Raw genomic sequence first — 12,879 nt, forward strand, 5'->3', positions numbered from 1 at the left:
TGATGCAACATCCAGGTGCCAGACTCCCTTCTGGATGCTGGGGATACAGCAGCGAACACACAAAACCCACTCTCCTTGTGCCGCTGATACGCTCACAGAGAAAGGAAGAAAATTGAGTAAAATACGTAGTACACTTTGGGGGTTGGGGGGATGAGAACGTACTATTTATGTATGAAACAAGAAAACACAGAACAGATGGTGGATGACAGGGTCCTGAAGTTCTCAAGAGGCAGCCCTCGGGGGCCCCCCGGAGCAGTGACATTGGAGTAGAAACATGAAGACAGTGGAGAAGGGAGCCCTGAAGTTCTCTAAGGGAGGAGCCAGAGGGCCGAGAGGGTCGGACCAGAGAGAGTGGGCGGGACGGGAAGGGGGTCGCCCTACACCACCCTCCGATTTCACTGTGTGTGAAATGGGACGCCGTTGCCAAGGGCCAGGTAGGGTTCAGTGTGACAGGATCGTGCTGCCCTGTTGAGCGCAGACGTGGGGGACAAGGACACAAGTACAGAGACCTCTTAGGAGACTGGTGACCATGTAGGCATGACGGGCACTTGGACCCGGAGTGGGAGAGGAGAAGAGAAGAGGTCATGGACCCGGAATGGGAGAGGAAATGGGAGAGAAGAGAAGAGGTCAGATTCTGGAGATAGTCTCTGTGTTTCAGACGCAAAGCTAACAGCAGCTGCCACTGGCTGAGATGGGGGGGTTCAGAGCCGGTTTGGAGGTTAAGCTGGTGAAGATGAGATGTCTATTTTATCGATCACCTGAGAAGGTTTGCTCTCCCTCTTATTCTCAAAAGCCCGCGGTTCGTGGCCCAAGCTTCAGTTTAGAGTCCCGTATATCAAAATGAGTGTTCACAGGGCCTTTTACGTGCCCTTCGTTACACTCGATAACAGGTGAACTAAGAACTCTCAGACTCCGTCTCCGTGTGCTAGGTACTGACGTGCAAGCCGCCTACGGGATCAGGTGTCTGAGAAGGGCACGGTCAGCGTGGTGTATGATAGGCAGACAGGGCTTCACGGTGAAGCCAGCCTTTGAGTTTGGCCTTGGAGGGCAGGTAGGATTTGAGTCCGTGGCAGGGTAGGAGGTAAAGGTGCCCGAGAACACAGAGCAGAGGAACCAAGACTAGGAGGGAGTGTGGTGCGGGCGGTAAGAAAGGGAGAGAGAAGTGGTACATCCCCTGTGAGTGAGCAGGTGGAAACCTGTTTGGATGGAAGCCAAGCAGTCATATCTTCAAAGCGTCTCAACATCCAGATGAGTCATTTCACAGAGGCGGCAGCCAAAAGACCCCATAGGTTCTTGAGGAGGAAATGGCATGGTGACGTAGCACACAGACATTCGTCCACAGACGCCGGGCTTGGTCCGGGGGACCCAGAGTTGAATAATGCCTGGGCCTTGTGTTCCATGAGCTAATGAGTGATTTGGGGAGATAGGCCAATAAGAAGAAGACCACAGTGCAATGTCATAACTGTTCTGATGGAACTAAGCCCAGAGGGGGCCCTTGTCCAGCCTTCGTGCTGGTCACAGGGAGCTTCTTGGTCAAGGGGATCCCTACAGAGTGATGAAGGAGGAGTTGAGGAAAAGCGACACAGTTCTGTAATCCCATTCCCATTTTTTATTTTTTTATTTTTTAAAATTTACATCCAAATTAGCATCTAGGGCAACAGTGATTTCAGGAGTAGATTCCTTAAGCCCCTTCCCCATTTAGCCCATCCCCCCTCCCACCACACCTCCCGTAGCCCTCAGTTTGTTCTCCATATTTATGAGTCTCTTCTGTTTTGTCCCCTTCCCTGTTTTTTTTTTTATTATTTTTGTTTCCCTTCCCTTATGTTCATCTGTTTTGTCTCTTAAAGTCCTCATATGAGTGAAGTCTGACTGACTTCTTCGCTTAGCATAATACCCTCCAGTTCCATCCATATGGTTGCAAATGGCAAGATTTCATTCTTTTTGATTGCCAAGTAATACTCCATTGCATATATATATACCACATTTTCTTTATCCATTCACCCATCGATGGACATTTGGGCTCTTTCCATGCTTCGGCTATTGTCGATAGTGCTGCTGTAAACATGGGGGTGCATGTGTCCCTTCAAAACAGCACAGCTGTATCCGGTAGATAAATGCCTAGTAGTGCAATTGCTGGGTTGTAGGGTAGTTGTATTTTTAACTTTTTGAGGAGCCTCCATACTGTTTTCCAGAGTGGCTGCACCAGTTTGCATTCCCACCAACAGTACAAGAGGGTTCCTTTCTCTCCACATTCGAGCCAACATTTACGGTTTCTTGTGTTCTTGATTTTACCCATTCTGACAGGTGCAAGGTGACATCTCGTTGTGGTTTTGATTTGCATTTCCCTGACAATAAGTGACGCTGAACATCTTTTCACGTATCTGTTGGCCATCTGTATATCTTCCTTGGGGAGATGTCTGTTCATGTCTGCTACCCGCTTTTTAATTGGATTATTTATTTTGGGGGGTGTTGAGTTATATCAGTTATTTATATATTTGGGTACTCACGCTTTACTGGATATGTCCTTTGCAAATATCTTCTCCCAGTCAGCATGCAGCCTTTTCGTTTTGTTGATTGGAAAAGGTAACACATTCCAGTAGAAGCCTGAAAGAATACGAATGTGTGAGACACTGAAAAGGCTAGATTGGCAGGTTCCATATATGCGAAGCTAGGAGCAGAGAAATGGCCAGGCACCCACTGCTCTAAGGTTGGTACCAGCTCTTTTGTCGAATGTTTGGCTGCTACCACAGTGCCTGGTTTAGAGCAGGCACTCACATATCTGTGGACTGGATCCTGAAACAGATCCTGAAATGCTCTATATGCTATGCCAAGGTGTTTGATTTGATTACGTTGCTTCCTTGCCTCCGGAATAACCCTTGTGCATTAGAAAGATAACCCCTATGGCTGTATAGAAACTGCCTCCAATGATGAGGGGGTAGGCAAGGAGGCCTCCTAAAGCTGTGGCAGAAATCAGGGTAAGAGCGTGGGCCAATGCCCAAGCAGCGAGGTCAGTTTAGATGGAGTGGGCCTAGAGTCAGGAAAAATGTTGACAGCCATTGCCACTTTCTTAGTTGCAGGCATCAGGGTGTGCCTGGTGACAATAGAAATGGACCAGAAAGGGTGAGTCTAGAAAATACCTAGAGGGAAACAAATACATACTTAACATAAAATACTGAAAGGTGATATCAGATTTCTAGTCCAGAAACCAGGAATGAGTATTCCATTGAAATGGAACAGGTTTCAAAGGGTTCTTCCCAGGTCGTCTTTATTGGGGGAGGGAGGGTAGGATGTGGAGGTGATGTCGCATGAAAAGCTGGGAAATTGGGATGGGAAGAGAGGTGAGGAGGTTTTTCTTAGAGAGCCACCCATGCAAAAGAGATGGGAGCCATCAGAACAGGTAAGTTTTGTAGAAGGAACAGGTCTAGACGGGAGTGTTAAGGGCATCAACAGTGGGTGACAAAAAGCCAAGAAAGTTTAAAATGCTGTTTGAATAAAAAGTATCAATTATAGATCCTCTAAAGTAATGATTTCAGAGTTCTGTGCTACCACAAGTATCTGTACTTGTAGAGAAAATTCTCAGCTAAGAACAGCGTGAAGAAAGGTTGAAACACAGCAAATAGAGTCGCCATTGCCTTGAAATATTTTACCCAGTTACTCATCAAAAAAAGAAAACTAGAAGCGAAGTACACTGTCATTTTTTCCAGAAAAATTAGGTGTGACTAGGAAAGCTGCCTATAGACTCTGCAACTCGGGTTCTATTTCCATAAAGTAAGGAAGATAATTCCTACTTAGAAGATTGTTGTGAGATTATTGGGGCGCCTGGGTGGCTCAGTCGGTTAGTTGTCCAACTTCGGCTCAGGTCATGATCTCGTGATGCATGGGTTTGAGCCCCATGTCAGGCTCTATGCTGACATCTCAGAGCCTAGAACCTGCTTCAGATTCTGTGTCTCCCTCTCTCTCCCCCTCCCCTGCTCACGCTCTCTCTCTCTCAAAATAAACATCAAAAAAAATTTTTTTAAAGAGGGTTGTTGTGAGAAGTGAGAAAGTGGGGGCGTCTGGGTAGTTAAGTGTCCGACTCTTGATTTTGGCTCAGGTCGTGATCTCGTGGTTTGTGAGTTCAAGCCCCGCACTGGGCTCTGTGCTGACGGTGTGGAACCTGCTTGGGATTCTCTCTTTCTCTTTCTCTTTCTCTCTCTCTTTCTCTCTGCTCTTCCCCCGCTCACACATGCACATGTGCTCTCTCTCTCTCTCAAAATAAAAAAATAAAAAGAAATGAGAGAGCAATGTGCTGTGCCCTCTACACTCACCATCAAAAGCCATATGAAATGTTCATTACATGTTAATCTCACCCCAGTGGAGGTTATAGAAAGGAAAGAATGGAGCCAAGAATGGTCCTCAAGAAAAATACGGTGTGAAATCTACTTCTTGTCTAACTCTTTTCATACTAATATCAAACAAGTATTTTCAAAATCTGGTGTCACAGATGTTTCCAAAAGGATGAAATATCCCTGAAGATGTAACGATAAATAGAAAACAGGTTGGCATTAATACACAGAATTGTCATTAGAGATGATAATATCGAACAAGGCCCAAAAGACTTAGAGCAAAAAGAACATAAATTTAAAAAGAACTCATAAATCAAAGGAACTTTGGTGTAAAGTCTCCTTTTTGTCGCTCACCGAAAACTTACCTCTAGGTATTATGTTTAACCAGGAAACAGTAACATTTACCTATTAAATCAAAGTTAAGAGTTTAATTGATGTCTCCATTTTACACAAAGTAAGCATTTGATTTTATTTAACTTACAGACATTCAATGTATCTGATGGAATGAAAGAACAAAGATTTTTTTTTGTCATGTAACCTAGGAAAGCTAAAGCAAAATAAAATTATTTTCTCTAAACAAGGAGTCCCTCAGGAATTTATATCCAAACATGTTGATAAAAGGTATGTCTGTAGGGCCTTCCAGGTAGCATGTAATAGTGCAAAACCCAGGAAAATCAGGATAGATTACAACTTCAGACTTTAGTCCTTCCCCAAAAGTCTTCATCTTTTTTTTAATGTTTACTTTTGAGAGAGAGGGAGAGAGGGAAGGAGCAAGCTAGCTCAAAGGAGGGGCAGAGAGAGGGAGACACAGAATCCAAAGGAGGATCCAGGCTCTGAGCTGTCAGCACAGAGCCCAACACAGGGCTCGAACTCATGAACGGTGAGATCATGACCTGAGTCAAAGTCAGATGCTAAACCAACTGAGCCACCCAGGCGCCCCAAAAGGTACTTAATGGTAGAGGCGTCAGAGAGCTGCAGAAACCATGAAGCCTCAAACAGTGAAAATACCAAAGAGGGAAGAACATTCTTTAAAAAGTGTAAGGTAGCCAGCCATTTCTTCTCTCTGAGGGTCTTTTCTGATTCTGGGTGAGGGTCGGGCTTGACCCAGACAGAGGGCCCAAGATGAAGGGAAATAAACCAGAAATGCTCATAACAGTCACATGGAGCCTATGTGACAAAGTGAAAACCTGAGGGTGCTTAAACACATGGCTGCTTTTCCGCCACGGACAAATGCCCTGTAAAGGACAGGGTGAAATCTCCTGGGGTCTCACTGAAAGAAAGACCTCACAGAGGAAGCAAACCCACGTTAAAACCTGGCAAATGTCTTAAGGAGAGAACGGCTGTATGTTCAAAGATATAAAGCATTGGAGTACGGGATGGCTGGTGCTATAGACTGAATGTTTGTGTACTCCCAGTATTCATATGTTGAAACCTGATCTCTCGTGTGATAGCATCTAGAGTTTGAGCCTTTGGAAGGTGCCCAGGTCATGCAAATGGAAGCAGATAAATGGGATTAATACTCTTCTAAAAGAGACCCCAGAGAGCTCCTTTGCCCCCACCCCTGCCATGTGAGGACACAGCAGAAAGACTCTGTATCGAAAACTAAAATTCACTACTAAGAGAATTTTTAACTCTATTAAATAGAGAGACATACCATGTTCATGGATTAGAAGGTCAATGCTATTGAAATGTAAATTCTCTCCAAACTGACCTAAAGGATTCAACATGATACCAAGCAGAATCCTAGGTCTTTGTTTTGAGGTGAAGGAGAAGAAATGGATTATAAAATTCATATGGAAATATAAGGGGTTAAAATTAGCCAAGGCAACCTTGAAGAATAAGTTGGCAGACTTATGCTCTTCTGTATTCAGACCTATTAGAAAACAACAGTAGTTACAATTGTGGTGGTTGCACACAGACAGAAAAAAAGACTGATGAAGTAGAATAGAGAGTTTAGAGTTTAATAGCAGATACACACACAGTCCCTGTTTGTGACAAGGACGTGGTGGTTGGAGACAAGAAAGCATGGTCTCTGCAATAAAAATGCTGGGTTAATTGAATACACATATGAAAAACAAAAGTGTATCCTGACTCTTCTCTTAGACAATATACAGTAATGAGTTCTAAATATATTACAGGCCAAAATATGAAAGGTAAAATAATACATCTTTTAGAGAAAAACATACTGGTGTCCTTGACATAGGCCTTTGCCTATTTTTTTAAGTGGGACACAAAAGTATTCACCACCAAAAGGAAAACGTGGCAGGTGATGTTAAAATTCACACGTTCAGTTCATCAAAGGATATCATTAAGAAAGTAAAAAGGTGGGGCCCCTGGGTGGCTCAGTTGGTTAAGCATCCAACTCTTGATTTCGGCTCAGGTTATGATCTCATGGTTTGTGAGTTCAAGCCCCACATCAGGCTCTGTGCTAACAGTGCGGAGCCTGCTTAGGATTCTCTCTCTCTGCCCTTCCCCAGCTCACACTCTCACTCTATCTCAAAATAAATAAGTAGGGGCGCCTGGGTGGCTCAGTCGGTTAAGCGTCAGACTTCAGCTCAGGTCACGATCTCACGGTCCGTGAGTTCGAGCCCCGCGTCAGGCTCTGGGCTGATGGCTCGGAGCCTGGAGCCTGCTTCCGATTCTGTTTCTCCCTCTCTCTCTCTCTCTGCCCCTCCCCCGTTCATGCTCTGTCTCTCTCTGTCTCAAAAATAAATAAACGTTAAAAAAAATTCAAAATAAATAAGTAAACTTAAAAAAAAAAAACTCTGGCAAAAAAAAGAAAAAAGAAAGGAAACAGGTAACCCCCAGAGAAGATATTTACAATACAAAGAAATCCTATAATCTGTAAGCAAAAGACACAGCCCAACACAGGATAGGGAAGGAACTTGAGTGGGTACTTCACAACAGAGGATATATAAATGCCAATAAACATGGAAGAGATAAACAACTCCGTGACTCAAAGAAATAAAAATTAAATTATGCAGAAAGAAATTAAAATACAAATCAGTCAAAGACATACGATGAAATGCAATACTGTGACCCACCTACCAAAGAGCTGAACTGGTCACATGGAACATACCGAGTGTTGGCAAGGATGTGAAATCATCAGGAGCCTCACATCCAGCTGGTGGAAAGCCAACCTGGTACAAACACTTTGGACACGGAAAGTATCAGCTAAGGGTGACCAATGTACACCCTACGATCGAGGAATGACACACCTAGCTATATATCCAACAGAAATGTGGATAGTTCACCAAAATGCATGTGCCAGAATATTAATAACAGCGCTATCCATAATAGCCCCCAAACTGAAAACTACTCAAATGCCCGAGAAGAATGCAATAAGTAAAGTGGGGTCATTTACACAATTGAGACTGTACAACATTGGGAAGGAACGATCTGCAACTATTCACAGCAACACGGACAAATCTCGCAAACGTAAGATTGAACCAAACAAAGCCAGATCGGAAGACCACATCCTGAATGGTTCCATGCATATAAAGTTCAAACCCAAGCAGAGCCAATCATCACTGCTAGATTACCTGGTGGATGTCTTTCTTGACCCTGTAATAATGGACGACGTGGGTGCGGTCAGATTGTGAAAACCCTTTAAGCTGTGTATTTATAGAAATACGAGTGTTCCTAATATTTCAATTAAAACTTAACGCCAAAAAAAAAAAAAATGCATGACTACACAGAGAGTGTGTACATGGACTGCAGCACCTTCCCCCGGAGAGCTGTAACCATTCATGTATTCTCAAAGTACCTGTTTCCCCTAAAGGTAGGCTCTCAGCACCCTACGGTTCTATAGAAGGACAGTCTCAGCTGCTGATGGGCTGATACTCCAGGAAAGGTGAGTGGCAGGATGTCAGAGGGAACAGAGCAAAGCTCACATTCTCAGGTCCGCACAATACTTTGCAACCTTAACTTACTACACACAGCTCTGCTGACGTAGTTGAGAACAATGACAAGGCAGCACCACAAGAGAATTTTCTTTTAGGTACCTCTTAGAGACTAGAGACTATGAGATCAGGATGGGGGAATTTAAAAATACATTCAGAAGCAGAGCTGGAGACCTGTTCTGTGGTTAACAGCGATGAAAAGCTCTTTGGACCTTTGCATGGGGCCCCAAAGCCAGTCTAGATGGATTCTGGAATCAAGCTTCACGGTGATATTGACCCCGCCCATGGGGAAGAAAGGCACTCTAGTCCCTCCCCATGGATAAAGGTTAGGTTGTAACCCACAGAGCAGTCAAGGATGTACAAGGCACTTTTCATAAACTATTATCAATTTTAATGAGTTGCAAATTACCTAACAACACGGTTCTTAAATTATAAGTGAAATGCTTCTGTTTTGCTAAAGCAGAAGCAGCTGCAGTTAAGTGATTGGAAGAATAAAGCCCTTAATCCTACAGATTAATAAGGCATGACCTTTCACGTTGGCAAGCATTTTATCTTTGGAGATGAATATCATCATTTACCTTATGTGGTCCAGATTTTCTGAAAAGGTTAAGGTCGTGCCTTCAGAGTACACGAACCCTTCTGTTAAAGACTTCAACGAACACAAAATTGCTGGCCTGCCAAAATTTCTGGGGGCGGATAACAACTGTTAAGGAAAACACCAAGGTGGAGAGAGAACATTCTGGAACGCATTAAGATGGAATCCCTTTGGAGGATGTGCTGACAATGGAGCAAACGGGCAGCAATTAGCACCGGGTAAATCCCTGTGTGATTGTCACTCCTGCTCAGGTAATCACCAGAAAGGTCAAATGTTAGTCTCACTGTCTTATGTGGGCTGAAAACTGTCACAGGCAATTTCTCCTAAGAGCTCTGGAATCCCACAGGGGATGGTCATGGGCAGGCACGGCCTAGCCGGCTGCTGATTTCCAGCTTACGGCCTTTTGCTCCAAATTCTGCTGGGTTGACCCTCCTGCCTCCCTCTTACCTATAACCTCATCTTTATTCCTGAAATTGTACAGGGCTCAGCGTTCCTTGATGGTTACTGAATGGCTCTTCTGCCCTCCGAGAAGATCTAAATTGTGACGCCACACACCAAAGGCAAATATTTTGCTTCAGTAAAGTCCAAGTGGCCTTGCCCCCAGCGCCCACACTATGGAGAGAGTTTAAAGAAAACAAAGGGGACGGTGGGGGCGGGGAGGTGGGGGAGATCAGTTCAGGTTCTTCCTCGAGCTCAGCGCATACGAGACAGTTCGAGCCAGGAAGCCCATACTATCTCTAGCATCTAGATTAAGTCTTTCTATGATTATCAGAGTGTCCCGTTCCCCATCTATTTTCATTCTGAAGACCAGGGGAATGGTAGTGTAAAAACAAGCCGAATTATCATTAAATTCGGCCGCATGTTCTCATGACTTAGCGACTCATAGAAAGCGTATTGGAGTCTGCTGGTGAAAAATGCAATGTGGGTTCCCAAGAAGACACAGATATTGAAGCAGGCAGGCCAGCTGTAAGATTAAAATGGAATACACTGAGATAATGATTCTTCATAGGCTAAGATCTATCATGTCTCGACCTGCCTTTTCCCTCATTCCCTGTATAATAGATGTGCTGATAATGCCAGTTGACTCAAAATTGAAATATTGTGCAAAGTACATTTAGATTGATTAAAAGAGAAAAAAAGTGTCATCTGGCTCCATAGGGAAATAACTACCAAATAATACCAGCTTCCAACAGGGGGTGGGGAGACCTGAACTTCAGACAGATGCCTCGGAGTCGTGGTCTTTCTCTTTTTGTACGTCCACCAAGTTGTAGATTGCATGGGGGGGTGTAGTAAGATCCTTTAGATTAATTCTGCTTAAAATATGCTAGTTTGGATAAAATCAAGCCATTAGTTATGATGGCAACCCAATTAAGCCAGTTTAACACCCCTTATCTCAGCTGTTATGGTAATTGAGGAAGAAAAATAAATTGAAGACCCAGCCATCATTCCTCGTTATTTCAAGTACCAGTAAAATATCAATCACGTTGAAAATACTAGCTACAATTTTGTCACTGACAAAATGGCCCGATAAAAAAGCCCGGAGATCTGGTAATAGAGAGACGGAGATCGTGGCCATTTATTGACAGCATGCGCGGTCTGTGGAGACAGTGGCGGCCCAGTGCTCTGCGACACCTGGAAATAAGCCAGCCCCCCAACCTCGATGGACCACAATTGGTCTGAGACTTAGGCTCCCTCAGCCTCAGTTTCCCTGCCTGCTGGGTTGTTATAAGGACTGGAAATCATGAATGCAAAATTCCTGGCATCTAGTAAACACCTAGCAGATGTTTAAGTCAATGGACTTGGACCGAGTTACCGACTGATTTTCTAACCTTATCATTGCAGAATCACCCATGTCTGAGGCCAGCTAGGAAGTGCCACCTGACGACCACCCTGGTGGTGGTCTGAGCACTTTTCCAGGGAAGGGATGGGCCACAGAGTCCTCCACTCAGAGTAGCGCTCTAAATCAGAAAATTGGCCAAAACATGCCGCCTTCCACATGGGCATCGTACCTCTGCCTTATGGGGAAATTTAAGATTTAAGGGGAGATTCATCTACCCGACAGAAGGACATTTCCATTTTGAGCAGCCAAATCAACTGTCTTAAGCACAATGTTTTCACACATTCATTGGGGAAAAGAAACTGATTTGGGCATTAAAATACTGCCTGCGATGCCCATCTTTGCCAGCGCGGTTCATCCTGCAGAAGCGTCTCTTAGCTGGTTCTCTTCTGTATCCCCATTTCCCACTTTGAGGAATAGCAAAGCCGCCTGCACAGCCCCCACCCCCAGCTGGAACTCATCCCCCTGATGCCCCTCCGCCACCACCCCTAACCCCGCTCCTGGGTCCAGCCCGTGACCCCGCATCCCGACCGCGCTGGCGCCCAGCTGTCTTCCTGCGTCCTCGTGCCTCATTCAAGTCCCCTCCTCCCGTGCCTGCAGCATCGTCTGCCTTGATCAAAGCCATTCTCCTGACTTCTTCCCACAAAACAGCCCCACGACTTCCTCCTTCCAGAACAACTGCTCCCTCTCCAAAAGCATTCTCAGTTCCTGCACGCACAAATGCTGTCTCTTCACAAAGCCTTCCGATCTGCCACCAGGTAGTAAGTTATTCCATGCCACAAGCTTCCACGACACCTTATCCTCATGTCTTTCCCCACTTTACCGTGCTGTCCCGCATCGGTGTACGTATCCATTCCTGCACACCATTAGCCTCTCCAGAGCCGGCATCCGAGCTGTTGATTTCCACGCAGATCCGGCCAGGCACACACGGGACAGAGTCCCCAGTAAGTAAATGGTTGCTGACTGAATGAATGAAAAGAGGCATTCCTGTTTCACCACAGCCTCCAAATCAACTCTTCCCCTTTTTTCCTTTCCTCTGAAGTTAGCAGAGTGGAAACAAACAAACAAAAGACCAAAATGTTGAATTCTTTACGAACCACTCAGACTGCAGATTACTGTCTCCAACTCCAGGCATGTTTAAGGTTGAGTTATGTGAATAATTACCTCAGGTCCACGTGAAGCATTACACGTGGAAACCTGCCATTGTATTTTGCAAACCTATTTTCTGACCGGGTTTTGGGTTGGTTTGCTATTAAATTTTTCAGAGTGTAAAATGGAACTGGCAAGCTCTGCATTAACACAGCAATTTTTTTAAATGCTTATGGATTTGAAAGGGACGAGATTCTTGGCTTATGGGGCACAGCCCAAAACAGATACGTAAATAGTGACACTGAGAAGCCACCGCAGATACAACATCAGCTGAAGAAAACAATACAAAGGATAATCTTATTTAGAGGAAGCGGGGTTCACTCTCACTTCTAAGCAAAGGCGAAGGTACAGTAGAGCCCTGTTCGTATGAAGAAATAGATGTGACATTTCTTTGCTCATAGCTGCTTAGTGAGGGTTCAGCAGAAGCCCAGGAACACGGGGGGAACTTAGGCAGAGTAGATGGCCACTCACACACCTCTTGCCCCTGCAGACAAGCCTCAGAAACCAGCTGGGGTGCCTTCCTTCTCTCAGGAGCCCACAGCTGAACTTGGGCTCCTCTTACATTGACCCGTCTTCCTGATTTTCCTCCCAAAATTGGGTCCTCAAGCTTCTTGACACATCATCTGAGGTCTCTCTCCTTGACCCTGGCATGGACTCCCTACCCTCAGCCCCAGTTTCACAGAGCCCATCCAATGCACCCTTTATTTCTCCTCTAGCAGGGACGAGGAAGGACTAGACTATAGGCAAGGTCACTACTGCTCTCAGAATAGAAGCAAGATAGAGCTGGAAACCTATGGAAATGTAGCCATATATGCTACATGTACGCAAAGAGCAATTCATCATTAGCTCTTTCCAGTCAACCTAAGTTAACTCAAAAAATCTACTGAGTACCAGGCCGGAGAACAGTCCTGATGCTCAGAGCCCACGGGGCTCAGGAATAAGCTTCCTGCTTTTCTCCCCTGTCTCTCTCTCTCCCTGCATTTTATTCTTCACATAGGCAAACTCACTTTGCACACTATTCCCCATCGAAAATCACTTCCACTCATGAGTCCCAAGGTAGGGGTCATGCTG

At 45.0% G+C, this 12,879-nt stretch overlaps 1 protein-coding gene across 2 annotated transcripts in view; it reads left to right on the forward strand.

Annotated features, from left to right (window-relative positions):
* The window catches only part of CDH13 (cadherin 13), a 1,101,550-nt gene that overhangs the window by 1,067,419 nt on the left and 21,252 nt on the right, over positions 1–12,879 (forward strand). The window lies entirely within an intron of this gene.

The sequence above is a fragment of the Neofelis nebulosa genome, chromosome 17 (genome assembly GCF_028018385.1).
Source record: "Neofelis nebulosa isolate mNeoNeb1 chromosome 17, mNeoNeb1.pri, whole genome shotgun sequence".
Classification (NCBI taxonomy): Eukaryota; Metazoa; Chordata; class Mammalia; order Carnivora; family Felidae; genus Neofelis; species Neofelis nebulosa.